The sequence below is a fragment of the Ursus americanus genome, chromosome 10 (genome assembly GCF_024610735.1).
Source record: "Ursus americanus isolate L20-20 chromosome 10, mUrsAme1.1.p, whole genome shotgun sequence".
Taxonomy (NCBI): Eukaryota; Metazoa; Chordata; class Mammalia; order Carnivora; family Ursidae; genus Ursus; species Ursus americanus.
Window position 1 is genome coordinate 1,505,627 of NC_142136.1, and position 25,185 is coordinate 1,530,811.

Consider the following 25,185-nt stretch of genomic DNA (forward strand, 5'->3'; position numbering starts at 1 on the left):
GAACACACCCACCGCCGAAGACTCAGGAAGGGTTCCGGCCAGTCACAGTGCCGCGGCCTGAGTTTGTTTCTGGCTCAAGTGAATCTTCTGGAAAAACTGAAAAAACATATCTGTTGTGCCATACGTAAGTCAGATACTTAGCACTAAAGGAGACAACTGGATGGAAAATGTAAACACTGGCCAGGTATTTTATGACATTCAGGAATTATTGCTGATTTTTTAGGTGTGACAATGTATGCAATCACGATTTTTAGAAAATCATCCTCTGGGGTTTTAAAAAATTTTTTATTTTATTTTCTTATACTTTTTAGAGCGAGGGAGAGAGAGAGATGATGCAGGGGGAGGTACCGAGGGAGAGAATCTTAAGCAGGCTCCACATTCAGCACGGAGCCTGACACGGGGCTTGATCTCACAACCCCGAGATCACGACCTGAGCCGAAATCAGCAGTCAGATGCTCAACCGCTGAGCCACCCAGGCGCCCCCATCGGTGCCTTGTTTTTTTTAAAGATCCCACATGAATATTTACACATTAGCACATATGGCGCTCGGGGATTGCTAGGGTGGGAAGTGAGGATTTCAAGGGGCAGAACCAGGTCTATGAATTGTCAACTGCTCAGATCAGTGATGGGTGCGTGGGGGTGGGGGTCTTTTTAGCCTAATCTCTCCGCTTGTACACATTTGACATAATTTTAAAAACAAAGCCTGTACTCACATCTGTATAGTCTCAGATTCTTAGAAAGTAGGCACATCACTGAAAACCCAAAGACTTCCTGCCCCGACCAGCATGGGCTCCAGGTGTGCGCTCACACCTAAGTGTGTATTCCTGCCAACGTCCTCGAGCCCGTTTATTCATGATAACGAGGCAGATTCCAATTTGCTTTCCCTGGTGAACAAGATAATGCATTCTGGAGCCATCGATTAAAAATGTGAACTGTAAAATTATGCCGCAAAGTTTGGAAAACTTTCAGAGGTTACATTTTGACACACTGGGATCTCGCCTTTAACAATGACAGAAAGCCCCACAAAAATACTGCGTCTCATCTGGTGTGGGCCTTTATCTTATCTTGACAGGTTATTGCTGGTTAAATTGTAGTGCTGACTTACAGGCAGGACTCTTCAAGGAAGCCAGAAATTAAGGCTTCACCAAATGGTAATAAAGCTATTAAAAATGCAAACAGCAAACAGCTACACTGTACAGGTTAGACAGCTAATCCAAACTAGCAGTTTAAAAAGCAGAGCAATTACACTTTTATTTAAATGCAAGGAATATGAGCAAGAATAGAATGAGGAGCCTTGTTTAAATGCATTCTTTTGAATATTTATTAGAAATAATACATGTAGTTAAGCCACTTATCTGATTTCAGTGAATAAGTAAAATGTAAAAGATCAATTTTCATAATTACACCACAGAAGTCTGTCTTTCATAAAAATCTCATTAATAACACCATTATTACTGAAAAAATATCTCAGTATTATTATTGTTATTCTAATTATCAGCAAAATGCTACTGATAATGTTGTCATAAAATTCCCTTTTAGTATCCTATTAGAGAGATAGACTAAGTAGTGGTTTAAGTTAAATCTAGACCCTAAGTGGCATTATAAAGATCTTCTTTGTGTATTTGGTTAAAATACATTATGTGTATAATTACATAAATTACCGCGAGTTTGGCAAACAGGACTTTATGTGCACGCACGTCTGTATACCGCACATGGCAGTCCGGCACACGGAGCTCCCCACCCACACGCCGGCCACGTGCACCGGGTGGACGGTGTGAGCTCCCGTGGAGGTCGTGCCGTTGGCCAACCGGCCGTGAAATAGTCTTGCTTGTTGACAAAGGCTGGATGCTGCTTCTAAGAGTTTACGCACATTTCTACGTTCACCCCGGGGTCGGAAGTCACCTGTGCTTACAGAGCCGCCCCTTGTGAAGGAGCTACTTGCCCGAGTTTGATCATCCATAGCCACTCCGGCCTGGAGGCTGGGGAGATGACTACCCTGGTCTGGGTGCCCGTCCGTCCCGAGACTCCCGTGTGCAGACAAGGGAAGCCTCAGTCATCCCTTGACTCCCAATTGTCTCGACTGAAACAATGGGTTGCCTGAATCTTTGGCAAATATTGCCGCAATAAAACAAAACACAACAAAAGGCACTGAGACTTCTCTTTGTGTAATGAGCTCTATTAAGGAAAAAAGGATCCGAAGCAGAATTAGCGATGCAGTTATCGTTGGGACTTTGTTCCTAGTTCCAGGAGAAAAGATCCCGCAAACTCCGGGGTGCCTGCTGGAGCAGCAGGTCTTGCTCCTGACCCACACGGGCGCCCACCGCCCCGGGCAGCCCCACGACCGCCTGCGCCCGGCACGCCGGCTGCTCTTCTCGCCAGACCTGCGGGGAGGTGAGCAAGCACTCCTTGTACCCGCGTCTGGAAATGATGCAGAGGACTGAATGACACGCAAACAAACCCCCGTACTTTAATTCCTGCTTGCGGGTGCGTCCGAGCATCGCTCGCTGGTGCAAATGAAGACCTAGGGCACGTACAGCGTTGAAATGGTAAACCCTGCTCAGCAAATTGATGAACGGCTCTTTGAATGGAAAGAAGTCATAACTTTTGACAATATAAATGAGTGGACGTAGCCACATGAGGCAAAAGGCTTATTTTTACTCTTAGCTCAAAACTGAAAACGTAGAGGAATTTTGGAATAAAAGCATGGGGCCAATTCAGGCGCTGACGCTGTTTTTCATAATCATCCAGAGGCGCAAATAATTGGAGGGTCTGCCCTTGGCGGAGGCGCTGCCCAGGCTCCTCTCTGGGGAAGAAGCTCCGGCCTGGCCGCTGGATGGCAGGACCTCCTCGGGGCAGAAGGAACCCCAGGAGGTGGGTGGGGGTCCCCTTATTTCAATGTGTCATTGGAATTTCAGATGGAATTCCAGGCCTTGGAGCTCAGCGTCCCTCCCAGACAGCACGTCCCTCCACAGCTTTACAGAAAGGAGGCCCCTGGCCACTGCGCGAGCACTCCCAGAGCGGCCTGCGGAGTCCACGCCACTGCTGGACACGCGGGGACAAAGTTCTACCTTGAACCAACTTGTACCCAGGAATCCTAGCTCAGCCCAGCGGCTACGAAAATTCAACGTTCACTCCTATGTGAGGGGTCTCCGCACCTCCAGAGACGTCATGATGCTCTAAGCCATCTGTGTCCTGTCCTAACCCCCCAGATGCACCTCCCATCGTGGGTACGACAGGGTCTGATGTCTCCACCATATTCATGGCTCTGCTCTGGGCAAGGGCAGCTTGTCGGAGGTCCTGTCAATTTGATTCTATTCAACTGAACCTCTGCTGTGTGCCAGGCCCTGTGTGTGGGGAGAGAGAGCAGAAGAGAGGGAGGGAGAAGGAGGGAGAGAACCGTCCCTGGGGATAGTTGGTGCCACAGAATGGGTTCTGTGATGGGGTCATTCAGTGCGGAGAGGGGACTCACCTGGACAAGAGTCCAAGGGTCAAGAAAATCTACTTGACGACAGTTCTTTTAAGCCAAGACCTGAAGGATGAGTAGGTGTGACCAGAAATGGGGAAGAAGGGCTGATGATCCAGAGGAGGAGAGGGGCAGGGGGCCCACACGCTGGGAAGCCCCGCCTGCTTCGGCCAGGGGGCAGCCAGCCAAGCTGCCCAGCCGGCAGGGAGGGGATGCAGCCCTGCTGAGGTCAGGCTACAAGGGAGCCCGTGAAGGCTGCGAGGCGGGACGGCCACGGAGAGTGGCTGCAGGAGCGTCTCTGCTGCAGCGTGAAGGGTAACGTGGCTGCCACGAGTCAGGGGGTTGAGGCAGAGGGTGGGGAGGTGTTGTCACGCTTGGAAGAGGTTTGGAATCTTTTTTTAGAAAGTTTTTCTTTTTTTTAGAGACTGTATTTATTTGAGAGAGAGAGAACACAAGCAGGTGGTGGGAGGCAAAGGGAGAAGCAGACTCCCACTGAGCAGGGAGCCCGACGAGGGGTTCGATCCCAGGACCCTGAGATCAGGACCTGAGCCGAAGTCAGACGCTTTACCCACTGAGCCCCCCAGGCGCCCCTAGAAAGATTTCTTCAAAACCTTAGCTAGATTATGGGTTAAGTGGGCTTTGATAGGCTTCCTGGGAACCTAATTTCACTTTCTAACATTATTTCCACGGAAAAGTATTCTGAGGTCTGGACTAGTAATGCACAGTTGGACTCAGGCTGTAACCTCCTTGGAAACCGGACAGGGCTGGCGGCTGACTCAGGCGGCGCTCGGAGAGGAAGGGCCCAGCGTGCTGGGGGCTCTGGCCACAGGCTGGGACTCTCGGGGACCCTGTTCTCAACTGGCAGAGTCCCTGGGATGGTCGCCCTGCTGGCCGTGCCAGGACAGAGGGGCTGTCCGCGAGCAGGCCTGTGCTGGTTTCGATGACTCCCCAAGTTTACCAAACAGGGAGAACAGCAAAGCTGACACCTAAAGATGGTTTCAGGAAAAAGTTAAAAAAAAGTGAGCCCTAAAATGAACCCCCGTAGGAGGGTGTGTCTCGGCTAATAACCGTCAGTGTGTCCACGCTCCAGGAAGGCCTCGAGGTGCTTCCCGGGACGAGCCCCGCCCCCGCCCGCGCTGAAGGGCCAGTCTTTCATGTTTAATTTCCAACCGGTCATGGAATGACCCTTGTGCAAAACAGAATTAACACTAATTACTACAAAAGTGAAGTAAAAGTAACTGACCAAACAAGCCGACTGCTTACCAGGCGGCTCAGGACACACCGCGTCACTTTGCAAAACTGCCGCGGAAGCCTCTGACCGTGACCTGTCCCTGTGCCGCGGGCCCTCCCCCCACGGCCGTGTCATCCGTGTGTGGTTTTGCTTCCTTCCCTCGGCGCTTGTCCGCAGACCGCTGCACCTCAACAGAGCCCCATGGACTGGTCCGTTGAGGAAGTCATTGAGGAATTACAGGTTCCTTAAGCAAGAGGCCCTCGGGCTTCCCTGTGGAATGCTCTGTCCACCGCGAACTCAGGCAGCGCTCGGACTGGTACTGTGCGGGGGACCCGCTCACCCGTCTCTTTTCCGTGTGTCTTTATTTCTGAGGCATGAGCGCGATCCCCCGGATCGTACTGCCGAAGGAGGGAGGACCTACTGAGACGAAGTGGCCCTCACGAGTCTCCTTCAGCCGGAAGAGCTGTGTCCCCCTCCCGAGCAGCCCCGCGCCGTGGCCAGCCCGGGTGTCCGTGGTGACCAGCAGCTCCACATCCAGCTTTCCGAGTGGAAGGCGGTCACTACGTCTCCACGGCCGTCTGCTTTGTGAGGGTGACCGTGCTGCCCCGCCCCAGGTCGGCCACACAGTGATTAACGACCTGCAGGACTGTTACATGAGGGCCTGTGACCCCTCCTCTGGCTACTTGCTAATGGCCACAAAGTGCCCTCCTCATGGGTCACAACGGCCACCACACTCCTGTTTGAAAACAAAGGCCAGTCTGGCCGCGTCTCTTGCCGTGCGGCCCGGGCCAGCCTGGCAGAGGGACGGTGCTACCCCCTCCGTGTCTGTGTCTATGCACGTGGCTCGTGCATTTGAGGAGCAGTGTGCGAGGATGTTTGCCACAGCAAGTAACGCAGGGGACGGCGGACTGTCCTGCTTGATGCCACGGCACCGAGGCCGTGCAGTGGGGCACAGTCCTCCGTGTCCCTTCCATCCGCATGGACACGCAAGATTCAAGCTTTATTTATGACACGAGAAACATTCATCTGTCACCGTGAGGAGTACGTGGACCAGGTGGTGCAGGATCACAGGGATGCGTCCCGTCCTGAACCAGCAACGCGTCGAGCCTGCACCACGTGCGAACCTCTCTGCTGGGCGGGGCCTGGGCAGCGACGTGCTTCTAATCTGTTGAAGGAGACAGTGTGGATGGGATGTCGTGCCACAGGGCGCACTCACAGAGCATCGGCAAGGCACGGGCATCTTTCTTTTCTTTCTTTCTTTTTTAAGTGGGCTCCATGCCCAGCAATGAAGACCCTGCGATCAAGACGTGAGCTGCGATCCAGAGTGACGCTCACCGACGGAGTCCCCCAGGCGCCCCAAGCACAGGCTTCTTGGCCATAAGGAGATGCAAGTGTCATTGTCGTCTACGCCCCCAGCGAGGGCAGCAGGGACAGCACCCGCCCCAGGAAACACGTGACTGCCAAGGAGATCTTGGAGATGCTCACAGCACAAACCTCCCAGTGGTCAGAAGAGACACTGCTGGTGTAGACGCCCAGGTCAGCAAGCAGACGCACAGAAGCGTTACGATCCCCACCCAGAGCGAGCCCAGCGTGCACGGGGAGGACCCCGACCCAGGAAGATGCCCACTGTGGCTCTGAGACACAGGCCGTGAGTCCCACCACGCTGAGCGGCCTGCATTTGGGACACGTCGCTGCAGCAACTCTTGCTGCTGGAGGGGTCCGGTGACCGCTTCCGCCTGTGGCTGCTGCTTGCAGATTCCGAGCTCACTCAGACGCGCGCTGGCACGTCAGAGGGCGTTGGGCAGGGTGGGCGGGCGGCGCTCGCCCCGGGTGACAGTGCGGTGATGGGACTCACATCCCTCGGCGAACGTGTGGATGACGGGACTGGAAAGGCCTGGGTCTGCGGGTCTGCAGGCAGGACTCCCTGGACGCCCGGCCGACGGCTTTGGGCCCTCGCTTCACATTTACCACGTGTCGTGGGTCAAAAAAAGCCACCCGATCCTCGGATGCATCCCAATGCGGTGTTTCACTGTCGATCTCATTAGATCTGATGACGCAGAGGCTCCCGGGGGGCAGCAGGGACTCAGGACATGGCCCCTCACCCGCCCCGCGGAGCCGCGTCTCTTCTCGGCATCCCAGCGACGCCCTCTGCTCGAGGCTACGAGGACGCGGTCTGCGATGTCTCTTCTGCCCGCCCTGCTGCCGTGACAGTCACCTGCCCAGCCAGCAGCTGCGGGACGTCTGTCCATCTGTCCGTCTGCCATCCTACCTCTCTCTGGCGCCTGACAAGCTCTACATAAATGCTGAACAGTTTGAACAGACCCTCGCGGTTGCTCTTGGCCGGGGACTGGGTTCCTCTGCGAAGACCTTCTGTCTGCTGTTTCGACGGACGAACATTCCCAGGCACCTGGGACATGCCAGGCACCGGGTTCCCCGGGGCGGCTGGGTCAGCACTGTCCCTGCTGTGAACTAGACAGAGGGAAAGAAGGAAGGAATTACCCCCTTGCACACCGAGGCACAGATGCAGCGGGCTGTCCCCACAAAGGACGCCAGAGCGGGCGAGGGCAACACGGCACCAAGGCCACGCCCCATGGCGGCCCCTCGGAGGGGACGAGCAGGTCGAGTCCTGCTGGCAGGAACAGCTCTCTGGGCAGACGGGACAGCAAATGCAGGTGTCCTGAGGTGGCCACCGTTCGATGGCAGAGGCCCGCGGCTGAGCAGGAGGAGGCTGGGCTGACGGGGGGGGGGGCGCGGGCTCCGGGGCAGGACCCTGGGGCCTCCAAGGGAGGGACGGCGGGAGGCTGGCTGGCGAGGAAGTCTCGCGATCTGAGGGATGACCCAAGAGGTTATCCCTGACGCCCTGTGGGGAATGGCCTGGAAGCAGGAGCCTCCGGTCCAGCTGGGGAGAGCGGTGTGGGGGACGCAGGGGCCCTGGTAGGTCTGGACGGTGGGGGAAGGGAGGGCTGGCACTGGGACGAGGCTCCAGGGGGCTCCAGGCTCATGTCTGGGCACCTTGAGATTGCCGGCTCCCAGAGGAGCAGGACCGCACTGCGCTTACGCATAAAGGAACTTCGAGCTTGGCTTGATTCGGGTTCAAGGCGCCTCCTGATTTCGGGTTAGTGTGCAGGCCCCTTATTTTGCACACCGGATATCACTTCACTACAGAGACAATGGAGGGGGCACTTAAAATTCAGTTTGTTAGACTAATTCTTGAGCTAGTTTTTACCCCAATATCTCTTAGCTGCCATCAGAGACTTTGAAAATGCATGTTTAGGAAACACGGATGAGATCTGGGGCTGTTACAATCTGAACAAAGGAGACTCACAGCCCTGCCGCTCCCCGTGCCCCTTCTTTCTGCCTCGGGAAGCAGCCGCGCTGAGAGCCTGTCGGGCACCCGGGCAGGTGTGCTTGTGAGTCCCTGACGGCCCAGGCTCCGGGCCCCCCATGAAGTCAGCGGAAGGAAAAACCGCGAAAGGAGCTGTTATCTCAGGCCAGATTATAGGTGCACTTTTTAGTTAATTGGACAATCTAACAGAAGTAGATTATTCCCGTTAATACTTTCCAGGAATTTCTGGTGAGCTGTGGTGTTATTTGGTGTCATCGGGATCCCACTGGCATTTTTATTCGGTTTCTAAACATCACTCGCCTCTTCTGAGTGTCTTACTTGGTGCCTCACCCTCCGCAGGGACTGCATGTGAGGTTCCTGCCCCGACGGCTCTTCCCTGACTGAAATTCGCTGCCCACGCCTCTGCCCTGGGGCCTGACACCCGCTCCCTCCCTGATAGCAGGGCCTCGTGACCTTTACTGTCTATTCAGGGCATTTTGATTTTGGTTTTTAAAGTATGATTTTAGGTTTGTATAGCATGCTTTTTTATTTAAAAGAAACAGAATAACTAAACGGACTCTGTATCGGGCGGCTGTGGTGCGGCAATGTGGGAAAGGCTCCAAGGGACTGGGGGAGGTCTTGGGGGGGCGGGGAGGATGCCAGCAGGGAAGCCGGACAGAGCCCAGCAGCAGGGAGGTGGAGGGCAGAGCTCAGAGCGGCTGGAGCCATTGGTTGGTTCTGAAGACCAGACGCTGCAGGGCAGGCCGCCCAGTGTCCGGGGAAAGTCCCCGACTCCGGGTTAGTGACCAACCAGAGACCACGTCCCCGGGAGCAGCAGAGCGCCTGCAGGTAGAGCCGCCGGAACAAAGACCTGCGCGTTGCACGGACAGCGAGGCCGCGGCTTGGAGAGCTCTGCGCTGTGCCCTGCGCCCCGTGGCGAGCTCTGGCCGTGCGCCTCCTCCTGCTCCCCGCGGCCTTCGGAGACCAGGGGGCCCGCTGCTCAGACGGGGTCCCGCCCAGCAACCCAGGACCCTTCTCACCACCAGCTCTCCGGCTGCACAACTGGCATCGAGTCCTGGGGCTTCCTTGGCGCGTCCGCAGGGAGCACACCCGCTGTGAGCGCGGCGCTCTCCCACGGGCAGCGTGCCCACGCAGGGGGCTAGTGATGGGAAATGGGCAGATTCACGCGGACAGGGCCCAAGACTTGGCATGTTTCTTCAGGGACAAATTCGTGAAGGACATTACAAGATGAGAGAGGGCCAGCCAGCGGGGCAGAGGATGGCCAGTGTGGTCTGGATTTCTGTAATTTCTACCCACCGTAGAGAGAGGAGGGAAACAGCCACGGCCCCAGCTGGCAGAGGGGAACGCAGGGTGGGGTTTCTACCGCCAGGGTAAGAAGTCCCCCTGGCCTGACAGGACAGGACAGAGAATTAGTCGGGTGTAGCCTGGCGCGGGGGGCTGCCCAGCACCCCATGGGCTGTATCCCCGTGACCCTCATGAGCCGACATGAGGGAGTTCCAGCGCTCGCTGCTCACAGACGAGGTGAAAGGGTGTGCACACCTGCTACCTTTCCTATGAGAAAGAAGTGGAAACAACACACACATATTTTTTAAAAAGTAACCCACCTGGATAAGCCAACCAACAAAAATATTTGCCCCTGGGGTGAGTGGAAATCAGGTGGAAGGAGAACGGGTTGAGATTTCTCGCAGCACCTGGTGTGTGTTCTCTAGTTTTAAACCACACACGGCAGAACTGCAAAGAAATGCTGACCTTTGCTTTGTGGGCTCGTTCTGACGTACTGGTTCTGAATGGGCTTGCGTCCATTGAAGAATAGAGCAGGTGAGCAGATCCTTTGGAATCTGGGAGCCAGGGGTGTGAGGAAGGCCGGAGCCGAGTGTGGTCTGCAGGGACCTTCGTGCTGCAGGGGCCAGTATGAGCCCAAACTTCAGTCCCCACCTCCAGCCACTCCACGCGCCCAGAAGCACCACAGGCCACGAGCAGCGAGCGCCCCACCAGCCAGATCTGCTCCCAGGAACCCTTGTCAAAGGAGGCAAGACTCCTTGGAGAAAATCTGATTTTAGGTCTTGAACTCAGAATAGCTTTTTGTGTTGGAAAGTGAGAAAAAGCCGAGAAATGAGTGGGCTTCTGCGGGCCGCGAGGCTGTGAGGCACTGTTGCCGCGGGTCCCCCAGTGCACTGGACACCCCGGACAAAATACCCATCGCAGTGACCTGGCCATGGACGTGACCACGAGAAGGCAGGCTGGGGAGAACGTACACACGCGAACAATCGCCATGTCAGTGGTGAGACTTCTGGCGCCTCCTTTCCTCTCCGAACCTGTCAGCTTTGACCCACGGGCGCACTCGCTGGGGACCTCCTCGCTTGCCAGGTGCGTGCAGCAAAACTCCAGCAGAAACCCAGCGTTTTCCCAGGGGACTGGCAGAAGTCAGCCTTGTGAGCCAGAGGCTCTACGGATAATCCTTATTTTTCTCTGTATGTATTTCTCTCCTGGCCCCAGCTGCTGCCGGCCTCACCTTGGAGCTACACTGGCACAGTAATGCTGCCGTCACCTAAGATCCCGAGAGAAAACCCATCTCTGTGGACGCGGGATCCAGGGAAAAGGACTCTGTCCTATGAAGAATGAAAGAAATCCCTGTTATATCTTTCTATCTCTTTCCTCTTGTTCTTTGGCCCTGAAACAGCCAAAATTCTAGAGAAATTCTGAGTGAATCCCATTTATCTGGCCAGAGGCATTTGGAAAAGGGACCATTAGATGCTGCCAAGTGTGGAAGAAATTCCAGAGGGGAGAAGGGGTTTCCCCGATTCTGTATGAAGCTGACATGTTAACAACACACCAGAAGCATAGGGAGGTCTGTGGAAAGTGAGCAGTGACAGGAACCAGCACTGTGGTGCATGGGAGGGCCGGCCCCCAGCAGCACCACACAGGTTTTGCAAACCTAGCTGGCGTTGGGATCCCCATCCGTAAAAGTCAGGAAGAATTTGCATTTGGCACCTAAGCAGGGTGACGGCCTGCTGAGAGAAACCAGCAAGAATTAACGTCCTCAAGAAGATTTCAGTAAGCTCCAGAGTCTCGGAACGTATCACCCAAAGTGTCCGGGAGAGTGTCTAAGCCTGCTCGACATCCAAAGAGCAAACTGAATCTGGCCGGTGTTCAAAGGGAAAAACAACCAAAGGACATCAGCCCCGAGATGACGCAGTGATCAGCAGACAGAGAGGACAGGACGGTTCCCGCATGCGAGAGGGCATCACAGAGCAGCCCCACAGCAGCGCCACGTGGAGCGTCCATGGGACTGCTCGTGCCGCGTGCCAGTAGCCACAACTTTCACAATTTAGAAGAATTGAAGCCATATAAATTGAAGTGTTTAAACACAGTGAAATTAAGAAGGAAGTCAGGCGGTACCTGGGGGGCTCTGTTGGTTAAGGGTCCAACTGTTGGTTTTGGCTCAGGTCATGATCTCAGGGTCCTGAGATCGAGCTCCACGCTCATGGGGGAGTCTGCTTATCTGTCTCCCTCTGCCCCTCCCCACACTGGCACGCACACACGGTCTCTCTCTCCCTCTCAAGTGAATAAATAAATCTTAAAAAAAAAAAAAGAAGGAAGTCGATAACAAAAAGATACCTGGAAAATTCCCAATTATTTGAATATTAAACAACACATTTCTGAATAACCCATAGGCCAAGAAGAAATTATCAAGGAAACTTAGAAAATATTTTTATCTGAATAAAAACTAAAACACAACATATCAAAAATAGAGAGATGCAGCTGGAGCAGTGTTCAGACAAAGAGTATAAGATTTAAATGTTCACATCTAAAAATACACAATGTCTCAAACCATGATTCTAACTACCCACCTTAAAAAGCTGGAAAAATACGAGCAAAGTAAACCAAAGTGAACAGAGGAAAGAAAATAATAAAGCAGACATCCATGGAGTGAAAACTGAAAGCCATAGAGGAAACTAATGAAACCAGTAGCTGGTTCTTTGGAGAGATCTGTGAAATGATAAGATCTCAGCTAGACTGACCAAGAGAAAAAGAGAAAAGACACAGTGATGAGCATCGGGAGAGAGAGAGGCTGTCACCACAGGCCAAGAGACATCACGGGCTGACACAAAAATACCGAGAACAACTCTTCAGCATACTTGATTGCTTAGAGGAAATGGCCAATTTCTTAAAAGACAACCAAAACCCACTCAAAAAGAAAGAGATAACATTAAACTATTAAAGAAATTGAACTCGTACTTGAAAACTTAAAAAAAAATAACCTTCTAAGTTCAGATAGTTTCACTGGAAAATTCTATCAAACATCTAAGCAAAATATGATACTGATTTACACAATTTCTTTCAGAGAACAGAAGAGGGGGGAGCCTTCCCAGCTCACTTTATGAGGTCAGCATTACCTGGATACAAAACACAGACAAAGAATTTATAAGAAAACTGTAGACCAGCATTCTTCATGGACATTAGACCCAGAAATCCTCAGCAAAAAACAAAGAAAAAGAAAAAAGAAAAAAAATAGCAAAGAACAATATACCATGACCAAGTGGGGTTTATCCCAAGAATGCAAGGCAGGCTCAACATTTAGAAATCAGCAAACATGCCATTGTACTAACAAACCAAACAAGAAAACTCGCATGATCGTCGCGTTAGGTGCAGACAAAGCAACACTCATGCTCAATATAAACTCTAAGCAAACTAGGAATGAAAAGGAACTTCCTTACCTGATAATCTGTGAAAAACCTATAGCTAACATCGTACCTAAGGGTAAAGATGGAATGTTTTCCCTCATAAAACAGGAACAAGGTAAGATTGTCTGGTCTCACCAGTTCTGTTTTCTATTCAACAGCATACTGGAAATCCTTGCCATTGAAACTAGGCAAAGGAAAGAAATATAACCTGCAGATTGTAAAGGAAGAAATATCCCTATTCACAGAGGACATGGTCATCTCCATCACAAATCCTGTGGAATCTACCTAAAAGGTCAGATACAAAGTCAAAATGCAAAAAACAAAAAAACCCCGCAATTGTATATCTATATACTAGAAATAAACAACTAGAAATAAAACTTTTTAAAACTATCATTTCTGGAAGAACAAATATTGTTAAAATGTCTATGCTACCCAGAGCAATCTACACATTTAATGCAATCCCTATCAAATCACCATCGACATTTTTCACAGAGTTGGAACAAATAATCCTTAAATTTGTATGGAACCACAAAAGACCCCAAATAGCTGAAGGAAAGGTGAAAAAGAAAACCAAAGCTGGTGGCATCACAATTCCGGACTTCAAGCTCTATTACAAAGCTGTCATCATCAAGACAGTATGGTGCTGGCACAAAAACAGACACATGGATCAATGAAACAGAATACAGAGCCCAGAAATGGGTCCTCTACTCTGTGGTCAACTGATCTTCGACAAAGCAGGAAAGAATATCAGTTGTAAAAAGACAGTCTCTTCAACTAATGGAGTTGGGAAAACTGGACAGCCACATGCAGAATGAAACGGGACCATTCTCTTACACCATACGCAAAAATAGACTCAAAATGGATGAAAGACCTAAATGTGAGACAGGAATCCAACAAAATCCTTGAGGAGAACCCAGGCAGCCACCTCTTCGACTTCCACCCGCAGCAACTTCTTTCATGACACGTCTCCAGAGGCAAAGGGAAACAAAGGCAAAAATGAACGATTGGGACTTCATCAAGATAAAAAGCTTCTGCACAGCAAAGGAAACAGTCCACAAAACCAAAAGACAACCGACAGAATGGGAGAAGATATTTGTAAATGTCTTGTCAGATAAAATGGCTAGGATCCAAAATCTATAAAGAACTTATCAAACCCAACACCCAAAAACCAAAAACTCCAGTCAAGAAATGGGCAGAAGACATGAACAGACATTTTTCTAAAGAAGACACACAAATGGCCAACAGACACACGAAAGATGCTCAACATCACTTGGCATCAGGGAAATACAAACAAAACCACACTGAGATACCACCTCACACCAGTCAGAATGGCTGAAATTAACAAGTCAGGAAATGACAGATGTTGGAGAGGATGCAGCAAAAGGGGAACCTTCCTACACTGTTGGTGGGAATGCAAGCTGGTGCAGCCACTCTGGAAAACAGTTTGGAGGTTCCTCAAAAAGTTACAAATAGAGCTACCCTACAACCCAGCAGTACTAGGCATTTATCCAGAGGATACAAGCATAGGGATTCAAAGGGGTACATGCACCCCAATGTTCATAGCAGCACCATTCAAAATAGCCAAACTATGGAAAAAGCCCAGATGTCCATCGACAGATAAATGGATAAAGAAGATGTGGAGGGGCGCCTGGGTGGCTCAGCCGTTAAGCATCTGCCTTCAGCTCACGTCTTGATCCCAGGGTCCTGGGATCTAGCCCCTCATCGGGCTCCCTGCTCGGCGGGAAGCCTGCTTCTCCCTCTCACACTCCCCTTGCTTGTGTTCCCTTTTTTGCTGTCTTTCTCTGTCAAATAAATAAATAAAATCTTTAAAAAAAGAAAAAAGATGTGAAATCTATAAAATGGAATATTAGCCATCAAAAAGAAAGAAAGATGAAAGAAAGAAAGAAGAAAGAAAGAAAGAAAGAAAGAAAGAAAGAAAGAAAGAAGAAAGAAAAAGAAAGAAGAAAGAAAGAAAGCTTACCATTTGCAATGAGATGAATGGAGCTAGAGTGGAAATTGCTAAGTGAAATAAGTTAATCAGAGAAAGACAATTATCATATGATCTCACTCATATGTGGAATTTAAGAAACAAAACAGAGGATCATAGGGGAAAAGAGGAAAAAATAAAACAAGATGAAATCAGAGAGGGGACAAACCATAAGAGACTCTTCAATATAGAGAAAAAATTGACGGTTGCTGCAGGGGAGAGGGGTGGGGGAGGGCGTAACTGGGGGATGGGCATTAAGGAGGGCTCATGATGGAATGAGCGCTGGGTGTTTCATTCAAGTGATGAATCACTTAATTCTACTCCTGAAACTCATAATACAATATATATGTTAACTAAATTGAATTTAAATAAAGAACTTTAAAAAATTTTTTTAAATTAGAAAAACCCTACGATTTCAATGGTAGTATGAAAAATGAAATATTTAGGTATTTGTATCACAAAATATGTGCAGGATCTGTGTGCTGATAACTACAAAACACTGACAAGAGAAATCAAAGACCCAAATAAATGGAGAAAAGTGCACAGATTGGAAGATTTAAAGTGGTTAGCATGTCAATTCTTCCAAAGCTGATCTGTGGAGCCAAGGCAATCCCAGTCCAAACGCCAGCAGGATTCTTTTAGAATAGACAAATGGACTCTAAAATTTACATGAGAAGGCAAGGTTACTAGAATTACCAAAACAATTTTGAAAAAGAACAAAATTAAAACTACCTGACTTTGATTCCTACTTTAAAGCTCCCAGAATCAAGACAGTGTTGTGGCAAAAGGACAGGTAGATAGATCACTAGAAATAGAGGCACATGGATATGGTCAACTGATTTGGGGCAAAGTTACGAAGACAATTCAGTGGGAGAAAACTGTCTTTCCAACAAATGGCACTGGAACCACGTGACTTTGTATGCAAAAAACAAAACAAAACAAAAAACCTTTCTCTGTTAACTCAGAATTGATTATAGCCCCAAATGTAAAACATAAAACTATAAAAATGGTAGAAAATACAGAAAACCTTTGTGAGCTTGAGTTCAGTGAGAAGGTCTTAAATGCAGCATCGCAAGCATAATCTACAAAGGACAAACGGATTATACACTGGCCTTCATCAAAATGAAAAACTTCTGCTCTGCTCCCATCACTCTTAAGAGAAGAAAAATACAAGATGTAGATTAGGAAAGATACTTGTAAATCACATGCCTGGCCAAGTACTCGTGTACAGAGTTTATGAAGAACCTCAACTTGGCAATAAGAGACCTAACAACCCAAATAAAATTGGTGAAGTATTTGGGCATAGATTTTACCAAAGTAGATATATCGATGGCCAACAGGCACATGAGAAAATGCTCAATACCGTTAGTAGGGAGTTGCAAACTAAAACCACAGTGAGACACCACTATCCTTAGTATATTTAGTGTGTCTGTTAAATGGCTAAAAAAAGTAATTACAATACTAAGTGTCAGTGAGGATATGGGGCAACTGGAATTCTCATACACTGCAAATGGTACAGCCATTCTGAAACACGGTCTGAAGTTTCTTGTAAACACAATCTTACCATAAGATGGCGTGCTCCTACCCATATGCATTTGCAATTACCCAGATGAAATGAAAACCAGTGTTCATTTTAAAAAAATGACATTCACAAAAGCCTTTCATATCTTTTTTGGCAATGGTCAAAAACTGGGAAGAACACAGGCGTCCCGAGGACAGGAGCAGGAAAACACGCTGGTTCCCGCTCATGACAGCACAGGAGGCGGCCCGCAAGCAGGCCCGGCAGGCTGCTCAGGCGCCGGGAGGGCTCAGACCTGGTGGGCAGAGCCAGGAGCGGGAGCGGAAGGCTGCACTCTGCAGGACTGCGCTGACGGGACATCCTGGGAACTGCCGAGGACCCCTTGGCGTCGCCTGGGCTTCAACGGCTGACCACAAAGGGCGGAATGAGAGGAATCTGAAGAGTGGGGGGGGCGTGGGGTCGTTTTGTCTTTCAGGTGTGACGGTGATCACACACTTGCGTTTGTCGAACTCATACAACCGTGCACTAAAACAACTGGATTTTAATGTGTGTGAATTCTTCACGTTTCAGTAAAAAGAAGGTACATTCAACATTGACCCATTCTTCCTATAAAAATTTAAACTTGTAATTTTTTAAAATTAAAACTGAAATGAAGGGGAAATCACCGAAGTCCTTATCCAAGGATGATCACAATCGACACTGTGCTGGATTTCTTCTCATTTTTCGATGCAGACGTTTTTCTCAGTTTTTGGTTTTCTGTGCGCTGGTTACCACGTATGTAATCCACGGCCGCCTCCCCCGGGCTCCAAGCTCTTCCTCCGTCAGAGCCACGGAGGCAGGTCCGGGCCCCTCCACTTTTGCTCACCCGCCCCTCTTCCCGTTCCTTCACTTCCCTGGGGGTCTTCTGGCAGCTGGCCTTCGCCCTGCCCACGTCTGCTCTGATGTCCTTGCCGATACCTCATCTTCCCGGCAGTGTGAAGCCAAGACCGGCCCCAGCGTGACCAGCTTCCTGCAAGCAGACGTGCCCGCATTCCCTCCACTGCCGCCGCACCGGCTCTGGGCGCGGCACATCTCCTGAAGGTTCGGCGTCCGAGTCGCCACCGCAGAGCATTCCCAATGGCTCCTGGCTTAGAATAATGTCTCTATAAACATCCGTGGCTATCAATCTTTATCAGCATCAGAAAGTCTCTTCCAGAGTAGGTTCTGCACAGGGTAGGGAAGAATTGAAGCCTGAACATTAACCATCACCCCCGGAAGTGTCACCAGCCATTTCTCCTGCAAAGAGTCGCCCGGTTCAGGCCTCAGGTGACGGCCGCCCCACTGAGGTCTGGAACACAACCCCACGAGGGACCCTGAGCCCAGTCACTCCTGGCCGCTGACTCTCAGAGTCCGTGAGACGGGCAGTGCCGATGCTGAGTTCTGGGCGATGTTTTCCACTGCAGTAGGTGATTGGTATAGTGGTTTAGCAAAAGCAAGAGAGACAAATGCCTTGAGATCACAGTGAGCCATCAGTCTGTTACCTGGAAGTGCCATACTCTGGCTTTTAATGATTTTAGGTATGAAATATAAGCTTGGGGGGAAAAGACGTTTCTGGTATTTTCAGCACTGAAATACCTGGGAAAACAAAGATAACAAAAGAAAATTTGACTTATGAAAAAAAAAATGTCAAAGCAATTAGGTAAGTCCTGGTTGGGTAGCCCACATCGTCCCCACGAGAACAGAGGTCCTCTGTCCTCTTCTCTGCTGACCCTTAGGGAGTGGACGAGGGTTTGGTTATGAAAGACGAGTGCTCTGAGACATCCAGACAAGTGTCTTTATTCTGAGGAACTTCCACAGACCCCATCCTTGGTTTCAAAAGCCACGTTTATTAATATCCATTTGAGGCAGTATAATTAGTGAACACAAGGTAAAGTTTGCAAAAGATGATTCCTAAAGTCTCTAACAGGACAGAAAGAAATAAATTATTCTTTACCTTATGAACATTAGTATGGAATTCTGAAATGGTAATGTACCAGGTTAAGTAAAGGCACAAAATCGATGGTTCGGTTGTGGGGACACCTGCCTTACAGGGAGGGAAGACCGATGAGCCCTGGCTGGTGTTGAGAACACAGCTGCAGAAGGAAAGAGCCTCTGTCCTTTGCACACAGTTTTAAAGTTCTGCCTTTGTTTTCTTGGCTCAGCACAGAGCGCGTGGACGCGGTGTCTCCCTCTGCTCTGCTGGAGGAAGAGCCTCAGGCCTGAGAGCTCGCCCCCCCTGGCCGCCTGGGGTCTCCAGTGGGCAGAGCCCGTTCCTGCTCCCACAGATGCCAAGAATCCCAGGACCTGCCCGTGGGCTCCGGGCCACTCAAGGAGCACATGGTCTTTGAACAGGCTTCTTTCTCTCCTTCTTTCGTCCATGGAATGCTGCCTTCTGAGATTAAAGAAAAAAAAATTGAGAAAGAGGAAAAGACACTCGATTTCAGCACGCACACGTGCACGCGCGCACACACACACACACACACATGCACACTGATGCCCTCTAGTACAGAGCATGTATTTTGAAATCTGCACACAAAAAGAAGTCATTCATTATATTAGTCATTTCTTCCTGCTCTTTCCCAAAATAGCTGCAAAATGAGTTTAGTACTTCTTAATTCAAATAACCAAAACCCCACAGTAATTACACCGTATTCGCCTGTACCTTGATAAATCGAGCAACATCACAAAGCAGTTTTATGGCCGTTTCTCTTAAACAACTGTTTTCATGAAATCTAAAAATGACTATAATTAATCTTTGTATTTGGGAATTTCTGGAACATCCTTAAGTAATTGTCTTTAACACTTCTCGGAGAACAGAATGATGGCTCAGTTTCTTAGCACAAACATATCTTGGAGAGGAAGCCTGACGCCCAGAAAAGTGGCACATTACACGCACGTCTCTGGGGCCACTGGACCCACTGAGGCCCACGTGTTTGTCCCACCAATTCGCCCCCCACCCCTGCCCAAAGACTTCACGTTAGAACTGTCCATGGCTGGGTCTAGGATCTTTTATCAAAAGTAAAATATCACATTTCCTTTGCCCAGAAAATCTTTTTGGCCCCAAATTTCGAGCTTTATAGCTTATGGCTTTGAATCGGAGATGTAATGGCTCTTGGGCTCAGATTCTCCAACCCTAGTCTAGGTGTTGGGAGGTTGATATGAAGGAAAAAGCAAAGATCTCAGTCCTCCATCTTCCGGTCGAAGTCCATGTGTTTACCTCGCTCACACACTGATGGGTCCTGGGCCAGTCGGCAACATTGCCGGTTTCCCCGGACGTGGTTCTCATGCGGGCGGATGCGGCCGTGTCTGTCCGTGCACGAGAGTTATTTTCATGTTGAAAACTGGACCAGAGCCTTCCCGAGGGTTGGGCCTCCCATAAGATCAGAGGAACCGCTTCTTACTGTCCAGTCTTTTATTTCATGCCCCTCCTTAACCAATCCTAACAGAATGTCTTCTTTCTAGGGAATGAAATTAAGGGATGGTAACAATAAAAACGAGAAATAGAACGTCCCACCGGTCTTGCCGGCCAGTCTGTGGGACAGCCTCTGACCATCATGGGGGGACAGCCGGCCTTCCCGGTGCCACGAGGGGCACGGTGCTCTCTTCGGTCCCAGAAACAGCCAGTGGCCTCTCCGCAGCCGACGTGTAGGAGCCAGGTTCTACTCAGGCTCCTGCTCTCCCCGCTTTACTCCCCTCCCTTCCCCACCCCTGCCCCGTGGGTCCAGCGCACACACTGTCCTCCGGGCAGCACAGACAAGGCTGACTGAGGCGAGCGGCCCGTCCTGAAGGGTCCAGGGGAACACAGGATGACCCCATGATGACAAGGCCATGTCGCAGGTTCTCGCTGAGAGGCGGCGTCTGAAATCCCCGGGGCTGGGGGGACGGTGGCTGGCAGGATCAGGGACAGGGGTGTGCAGCGGCCCAGCCCCCACCGTCTGGGCTGCCACTGCTCCCCAAAGCCACTAATAGCATTTGTGTTTTAATGTGCAAATTGTCTGCTTGGAAACGTGTGTCCATGAGTCTGAAGTCCTGTCTCCCTCGCAGGCGTGCACTTGGTATACGAGGCGTTCTGATTTCATTTCTCGTTTACTATTCTTTGTATTCAAATTCAGATCATGCCATGTCACCCTGAGGGCTCTGAGGAGGACCGGGAGTGAATTGGACCGGCCCTCACCTCCCAGGGGCGCGGCCTCCTGAACTGGCCCCGCGACCTCACTTTGGAGCCCACTCTGGGCCAGGCCACGGGGCCGCTGCTGTGGGTCACACAGCCAGAGCCTGCATGGTGGGGGTGGGAGCAGTGGGCCCGCCCGGCGGCCGTGAGCCCCAGTGCTCCCACGGCAAGCCCCCCGCTGCCCGGCTCATTAAGGCCCCAGAGGTCATCCAGGCTCCCCAGGGTCTCGGGAAAGGGCGGCCTCTGATGGGCCCCTGACAGCCTACGGGGGAGCTGTCGCCGTGCCCGTGCCCCCCCCCCCGCCCCCATGCCGCCTGCTGGTCTACTGGTAACCCCTCCCCCTTGCAGGTGGAGACAACTCTTCGCTGCCCACTGCCCCACGCAGTTTGTACAGAAGCAAGACTGGCCGGCAGAGCGTCCCCTTCGACAGGGAAGGCTCCGGAGCTGGCCAGCCAGGGCCCATCTCCGTCCCCGGGTAGTGCTCTCCCAGCCTGCCCTGCTCCAGCTGGGGGCCTAGGACAGGGGGGCCTCAGAGAGATGGCGGGAGTGCGACGCCCTCAGCTGGAGGTCACGGTCCTTTCCACACCACCTCTTCCCCCACCACCCTGGTTGGCTGACTGCTGCCCCCCTTCCTCCCTCGGGCCTGGGGGTGGGAAGGTGGAGCCCTGCACCGTGACTTCTGCTTTCCCTGCATGCTAGCCCGCCTTTGAAAACGGGGCGTCTTCAGGGGCCCTCGCAGCACCTTGTTCCGAGCCTTCTCCTCCTCCTCCTAGATTCTGGTTTTTGTTGGCAATGTTTGGCGTTCCTTGGCTCAGAGACGCACCACTCCAATCTCTGCCTCCCACTTTGCGTGGCCTTCTGGCCCGAGTCTCTGCTCCTCACAGTGCACCGTGGTGTGGGAGGAGGCCCCTGCTGCAGGCTGGCCCCACCTCAACTAATCCCGTCTGCAACAACCCAATTTCCAAACACGGCCACATTCAAAGGTTCGACATGTCTGTTTTAGGGACTCAAGTCATCCTCTAGCCCCACTGCTGGGCTGGTTGACCCTCCCCAAAGCTCATGCTTCCTGTTCCACTTCCTGCTCGGGGCACGTCAGGCCTCAGGCACCCAACACCCATCCCGGTGGGACTAGCGTCCGGTGTCCTCCCGGTCTTCACGGGGGGCTCGTGACCCACAATCCCACCTTCCTCCACTTCTTTCCCTCCTACGAGGTTATGTGTCATCACTCAGGCCACGTGGGCCTCCCGGTGCTGCAGACAAGCTGGAGGACAGAAAGGAGCCAGGGCCGCCTCAGGCACACCTCCCTCCTACCCACTTCAAACTCCCTTCTCAAGCCTTTCTCTTTCTGAGGTCGACGGCCTGGCCAGCCTGCGGCTCCATTGTTTAGCCCCTCTCTGCTAACTTGGGAAAAGGAAATTCACATGGTTTCTCCACCGAAAAGTGTGGGGGGCACCGCCGTCTTGGCGCTGATGGATGACAAGCATCTCTCGTTCTTGTTCATGCTTCTCCTCAGAAGTCTGTGAAGCCTGAGGCCGAGTGCTTGTGGCCCTGGGGCCAGATTGTTGCCTTCGACACCTGAGCCCCCCACCCGCTCCGAGTCCTCCTCAGGGCTGTGCTCACAGCCAGGAGGCAGAGCAGCCCCGGAGGTCGGGGGTCATTCCGAAGATCCTGGGAGGTCCTCCAGCCGAGGGCTGGGAGTGCTGCCCGGCTCCCCGGAGGCCAAGGGGGTGGGGGGCACAGACGCCAAACCGAGACCCTCCACGCCCGCCAGCCCCACTTTGCCTCTGATCTGAAGCAGAGAAAACCTCATCTTGAATGGATACGCCACGTCCGTGTGCGGATGAAGGTGCAACGTAGTTTTCTCCAAGTGTGCGGTGCCGGTTCAAACGCGGCTTTAACAAGGTTGAAGCAGAAGCATTTTCCAGGCCAGCGTAGGGAAGGTATTGAGATGTCTCTTTGAAACTTCATAGTTTCATTCGGTGTTCATGTCATTGATTCTTTGAAAAACCAACAAGTGACATCGATAAATAGGTAAGCGTTAATTATGTATTTGTTCATCACCAACTTTTAATCAAAAGCCCATCATGGCAGGAGAAACATTTTATGCTGTATCAATTTTGTTAATTTGATATTTTTATTAAAAAAGCCTAGAAAACTATTCTTACCCAACGAGCCTCATGTCTGCGCTGCCCTGTCGCTCCCAAGTGCGCAAGATCGCGTCTGCCTTGTCCTGCCTCCCGCCCCTGCAGGCACGTCCCGCGCAGCCACGCGGAAGGGTGGTGGGTTGCCATACTGAGCCCTGCAGGGCCCTCACTTGGCAAACCCCGGCTGCGCGATCCCACACTCGGCCCCTCAGGCCTTCTTCTCCACTGAACGGCTTGAGAAAAACACAGGCCTCCTTATATCACCGTAAGGGGCCATCTGCCCCCAGGGTCATGACCATCTGCCTCCAGGGTTCCCAGTGCCACGGCTCTAACACCCCAGTCTCCACCGGCAGCCATCCTCCGTCTCTGTCTCCTCGTGTCTCTGTGTCTCTCTCTCTCGGTCTGTCTCTGTCTCTCCATGTCTCTGTGTCTTTGTTTCTCTCTGTCTCCATCTGTCTCTCTTTCCCTCTGTCTCTGCGTGTGTGTCTTTCTCTTTGTCTCTCTCACCTATCTCTGTCTCTCTATCAGTCTCTCTCTGTCTGGGTTCGGCTGTTCTCAGATTCTTGTCAAGGACAGTTCTCAGGGACCAAGGAGCAGGCCACGCTGTTCGGAATGGCGCCAGCAGTGAGATATCCTGGACGCGGTGACACACCCGGAATTGCAAACCTCCCATCTGCTCACAATCACTCGCTGGGTCCCTGTTGCCAAAGAATCGTGCACTTTCAAGAATCGCGCAGAACCAGAACTACATTCCTGCAGTTTGGTCAAGGCCAGACCTCTTCTCCAGCAGCATCACCCTCTTCACATAGTCAAAGTCTTCTGTTCTTTTTTTTTTTTTTTTAAGATTTTATTTATTTATTTGACAGAGATAGAGACAGCCAGCGAGAGAGGGAGCACAGCAGGGGGAGTGGGAGAGGAAGAAGCAGGCTCATAGCGGAGGAGCCTGATGTGGGGCTCGATCCCATAACGCTGGGATCACGCCCTGAGCCGAAGGCAGACGCTTAACCGCTGTGCTACCCAGGCGCCCCCAAAGTCTTCTGTTCTAACCAAACTCAGGGGTGCCCCACGCCAACCACACTGCAGCCCCTCTGCCCAGAAAGGCTCCCTTCCGCTCAGGCTTTCCAGAAGCGGCCTTTGTTTTAAGGCCCGAGCAAATGCCATCTCCCTCTGGGAGCTTTCCCCGACTGCCCAGCTCCCAACCCTGCTGCACCCAGAATGAGTAAGGCATTCCTTCCTGCAAACACCCCGCCCCCAACACAGGGGGCTTGCACTTTGCTCACAGTGACCTTCTCTTTTTTGCCTCTGCACCTTTGTAGATGCTGTTCCCCGCCTGGAATGCCATTCCCTTCCCCTCCTCTTTCTTCAAGACTGAGGTCTCCGGACGCGGGCTGTGACCTTGCCAGAAGCAGACGACCACCGCCGCATCACCGACCTCGTAGTGTTCAAGTGTTTGCTCTCTTCCCCACACGGTTGAGAATTTCTTTCTTTTTTCTTTCGCTGAGAATTTCTTGAGAGCATGGATCATACCAGGATCGTTTTGAGTTTTATCTGCTGTATTTTGCAAAGTACCATGATTATAATAGATATCTAACAAATAGCCATTGAACTGAACTCTGACCCTATGGTCTTCTACTTTCTCATGGCAAGAAATAAACGTTACTGTCGCAGTTTATGAATAAACCCCAGTGAAGAGATCTGTTCGCGTTTGCAGGTTACAAATAAAAGACGAGGTTCACGTCTGCAGGAAGACGCTCTCACACGATGAGCTCCGCCAGAACTCCCTCCGCCTGCTACATCTTTCTTCCTTGAGAGAGAAGCACAGGAAATAGAAGTTTTCAAAAGCCATAAGCTGCGGGCCTGCTCAGATCAAGGAGGAAGGAGCTGCACGTGGGAGCTTGGCTCGTGAATGGAGAGGACGCCCCTCCCTCCACCCGCTGCCCTCGAACGCCCGTGGTCTGGGGCAGCGGAGAGAGGGGTGGACTGTTGCTCTCCCAGCGCAGAAAGGGGCCTCACAAGAAGAGCTGGGGGCGTGGGGGAGGGCTCAGGGCACCACCCCTGCTCCTCAGACACAACCCTGGTGTAGGTGCACATGGGGGTCTAGACGCAGAAGAGCCAGAAAGCTCAGGAAAGGTCAGAGCAAATAAAGTGCAGAAGGGCCCGCAAACCCTTTAGCGAGAAGCGTGTGCTTTGAACACCAGGCGTATTGTGAACCAGCCCTCAGAAGTCTAAAGTCAAATCCTTATGGTGCCATGAAAGTTTCTGTGACCCGGGGAAGGGGGGAAGGGTTAATTAAGGACCAGGTCTGAGCCCTGCGGACTCCCATCTGCGCATGCGTGCCTGGGGCGCGGGCGCACCTGCCGGAAGCAGGCACGGTAGCCGCACACCGGTGGCCGGAGCGTAGCCGCTGCGCCGAGAACACTGTTGGAGGCTGGGGGTGGGGAGGTCAACTTACCCAGACCAGACCTGTGAGCAGAGCTGGGCAGTGATCGGCCCTCGTCGTCATGTAAAGTGTAGTATTTTAAATTAAAAAACATTCTTTATTCCAGACCTCAAACTCCGATTTATTTTGCTTTTCTATTTTTGTTTTGGCAGCTGTTTTCCGGGGGCGCACACCCACCCGC